Source organism: Carlito syrichta, unplaced genomic scaffold (genome assembly GCF_000164805.1).
Source record: "Carlito syrichta isolate Samal-C Ts95f unplaced genomic scaffold, Tarsius_syrichta-2.0.1 Scaffold313183, whole genome shotgun sequence".
In the NCBI taxonomy this organism is placed as follows: Eukaryota; Metazoa; Chordata; class Mammalia; order Primates; family Tarsiidae; genus Carlito; species Carlito syrichta.
The window spans coordinates 132372-136723 of NW_007257279.1; positions in this window are offsets into that span (position 1 = coordinate 132372).

The following is a 4352-nucleotide window of genomic DNA, read 5'->3' on the forward strand; positions in this document are numbered from 1 at the left end:
CCGGCGGGGCGGGGCGGGGCGTGCGGCCTTCGGCGCGCGAGGCGGGGCCGGTGGGCCCGGAATGTAGGCCGCGGCGCGCGGGGCGGGCTTCCTCCCTCCGCCGGCCGCGCGGCTTGAGCCTCGTTCCCTCCTCTCGCGGCCTTTGCCGCTTTCGCTCGAGTTTTCTGAACTCAGTGCTTGACCGTGTTCTGGGTGCTGTGGGGACACGGGGCGAGTCAGACGGGGACTCTTGCCCGGGCTCAGAAGGGGGGTCAAGGCCTGGGAAAGATGAGGAGACGCGCTGCCAGGGGGAAAGTGCTAGGTGCCTTTGGAAAGCTACGGGAATGGTGCGAGGGGAGGGGAGGGGAGGACGAATCGGGCCTTCTCGAGGACTCGGGATGTTTCTGGGGCCTTGGGCCACCGTGGCGGATCTGAAAACTCAACCTTGGGCCGGGCGCGGTGCCTCGCGCCTATAATCCCGGCACTGGGGGAGCCCGAGGCGAGAGGATTGCCTGAACCCACGGGTTCGAGACCAGCCTGGGCAGCTTGGCGAGCCCGCCTCTCTGCGATACATCCAGAAAAAATTAGCCGGGCATGGTGGCGCGTGCCTGTGGTTCCAGCTAGGGAGGCTGAGGTGGAAGGATCGCCTGAGCCCAGCAGGCCGAGGCCGTGAGCGTGCCCCTGCCCTCCAGCCTGGGCGACACAATGAGACTGACTCAAAAAAAAACAAACAAAAAGAAAGGAAACTCAACCTCGGTTGAGTCGTGGTGTCCATCTTTTGAGAGGACTGCTTTAAAAAGATACATTGCCAAAGAGCTCCCCGGTTGTTTCTCGTATCCAGTCTCCTCCGAAATAACAGGTATTCCGTCATGTGTGGTATTTTATTTGAAATAGACGATAAGCTGGGCACAGGGTCTCCGGGAGGCCAGGGTGGGAGGATCGCTCGAGCCCAGGATGTTCGAGACCAGGCTGAGCAGAATAGCGAGACTTCGCCTCTATAAAAATAAAAAATTAGCTGGACGTGGGGGCACGTGCCTGGAGTCCCAGCTGCTCGGACTTCAGGAGGTCGAGGAGCCCAGGAGGTTGAGGCTGCAGTGAGCCCTGATGGTGCTGCCGCACTCCTGTCTGGGTGAGTGACAGAGAGAGAGAGAGACCCTGACTCCAAAAAAAAAAAAAAAAATCTTGGACAGTAAGGTTTGGAAGGTTAGTGAGCACTTTGTTGTGCTCAGTGGATACCCAGAGAGAGCATGGAAGTCCTGTATAACCTGCCCCACTCTAGCCCATGTCTTCTATTTGGGTGTTCAGGAGTTATAGCCTCTTTAAAACATTGTTCAGTGTAAGTAAAGTGATTTCTTGTGTTCTGTGAGTCATCCTCAAAATGATCAACACAGGAAGGGTTTTGGGGACCCTGGAACCTGCATCCAAGTGGGACTGAAGTCCAAAGGGCCTGGGGAACTGGGGCTTGCAACTGGTGTCCGGAGTAGGAGCAGCCTTGGGGGGCTGAGCCCTCTGGCCTCTAACTCCAAATAGTGTCAAAATAGAACTTAATCGTTGGGCGCCTGGTTGGTGTTGGAGAATCAGAGTTGGTGTCTAAGATTTGGAGGACTGATTGTTGATGTTGAGGAAAAACCCATGCAGAATGCAGTGTTTTTTTTTTTTCAGGCTAACCATGTTTTCCACAGTTAATATGTAATGCAGTCATTAGCATATGTTACATTCCCCGTATGATTCTGGATTTTCTGTGGACTGTGTTCTGCTCCACAGCTCTAGCTATTCAAGTACCAACACCATATTGTTTTGTTTACTATAGTTTTACAACATGTTTCAGAATTTGGTAGGACTAGGCCTCTTCTTCAGTCTTTTTCAGAATTTTTCTGACTATTTTTACATGTTTGTTTTTCTTTCCAGATGAATGATATAATTATCTAGTTTTAACAGTCTGTTGGTATTTTTTAATCACAGGTTGCTTTTAAAAAATACTATAACCATGTGTTACGTTTAAAAATAAAACACATGTTTTAATAGGTGGGATATCCCAAATTAAAGCAGGGTAGTAGAGATAGCAGAAGGCTGGGACTAGAGGCATTTCTCAAAATTGACAGAATTTCAAAACATGTGCTGCGTGGTTACCATTTGTACTCTAAGAGTCTGGTGAGGCCAAGGCATTCCCAGAAGTGGTGCAGGTTTGGAGTAGGGAGGAGGATTTGGGTAATGTTGTATTGATTATTCACTCCCTGAGGGTCTATTTTGTGTCAGGGTAGTTGCTTGGGGTAAACATATACACAGGAAAAGAGAAAGTCCTTGCCTTCAGCCTTCCCAATCTATTTAAGAGACATACATACAACACACAATATACACAGTGTAGTAAAGAGCTATCATGGAGGAATATTCTCAGTGCCAGGCCGCTAAGGAAGACCTTCTAAAGCAAATTTTTTTTAAATTAAATTTTATTTTTTATTACCAAAATAACACATCGTCATCATAGAAAAAAAACAAAAACAAGTAAGTATTAAGTTACTAGGGCAATCCCTTTGAGTCCCCTCCCACTGTGAGAGCTTTACTGTCCTTTCAATAAATCCTGCTTTCTAAAAAAAAAAAAAATTACTAATCTTACCACCCAGAGATAACAACCTGGTGATAGTTAGTTTTATGTGTCAACTTTGCAGGGTTACCTGTGCGATTATTTGTTTCTGTGAGGGTGTTTTGGATGAAATGAATATTTAAATCAGTGGGCTTGGATTAAAGCATTACTTTTCATAATGTGGGTGGTCCTCATCTAATCAGTTGAAGTCCATAGTGGAACAAAGACGTCACTATTATCAAGAAGAATTCTGCTAACAGACTGCCTTTGGACTTAAACTGCAACTCTTTCCTAGGTCTTCAGCCTGCCTGCTTACTTAGCAGATTTTGTACATATTATGCCTCCATAAATCAATCACATGAGCCAGTTCCTTAAATCTCCTTCTCCCGTGTGTGTGTGTGTGTGTGTGTGTGTGTGAGTGTGTGTGTGAATATATATATGTATGGGGGGACCCCTCCCCGAAAATAGGAATTCTTTTTGGAGGGCAGATCCCGTGTAGTACATACGGCTTCTACCACTAGGTAAGCGTTCTAGGAACTCATCGCACCTGTCAGCATCAGTGTACTAGCTACACTGTTGTGTTGTGAGAGGCCGCATTTAGCTATAGTGGATTTTTTTGGAGATGATGTCAACGTGTTTGCCCATCTCATGATGGGCGGTTTACACGAACAACCTACCCATACCGCACTGAGTGTTCAGCAGTTTTGGACCCAAAACAGCCTGACTCCTGTGCCCAACTCTCCCTATTCACCTGATCTCGCTCCAAGCGGCTTTTTTGTTTGTTTCCCCAGATAAAAAAAAGTCCTCAAAGGGAAATGCTTTGCCCTTGTAGAAGTGAAACCAAAAAATGGCAAAAGCACTAAAAGGCATTGAAATTGATGAGTTCAAGCCGGGCTCGGTGGCTCAGCCTGTAATCCTGCACCTTTGGGAGGCTGAGGTGAGTGGATTGCCTGAGCCCACGGGTTTGAGACCTGCCTGGGCAACTTGGCGAGACCTCATCTCTACAATAAATCAAAAATCAGCATGCCTGTAATTCCGGCTCCTTGGAAGGCTGAGGCAGAAGGATGGCTGGAGCCCAGCAGGTCGTGTCTGCGGTGGCCGGGAGTGGCCATTGCACTCCAGTCTGGACGACAGAGTGAGACTCCAACTCAAAAAAAAAAAATTGATGAGTTCAAAAACTGTTTTGAGTAGTGGAAAAATCATCTTGATAAGTATATTGCTTCAAACATAGTAATTTGAAGGTGATTGAAGTTTAAACATGTAAGAATAAATACACAATCTTTTAATAAATAAATTCTGGGTTTTTAAAAAAAAATCTCCCTTGTATATGATCTCCCCCTTTTTCTTTTTTTCTTTTTTTTTTTTTGAGTTAGAGTCTCACTCTGTCATCCAGGCTGGAGTGCAGTGGCACACTCATGGCCACCCCAGCATTGACCTGCTGGACGCTGGCGATCCTTCTGCCTCAGCCTTCCAAGTAGCTGGAGCTACCGGTGCGCGCTACCATGCCCAATTAATTTTTGATGTATTGTAGAGATGTTCCTCAGGCTGGTCTGGAATATGCAGGCTCAAGCAGTCCACTCGTCTGGGTCTCCCAAAGTGCTGGGATTACAGGCTGAGCCACTGAGCTCAGCCAATCTCCTTTTCTTCATTTAAAAAACAAAAAAGGAACTGGGCTTGGTGGCTCAGCGTGTAATCCTGCGCCTTTGGGAGGCTGAGGTGAATGAATTGCCTGAGCCCACGGGTTCGAGACCTGCCTGGGCAGCGAGACCTCATCTCTACAATAAATCAAAAA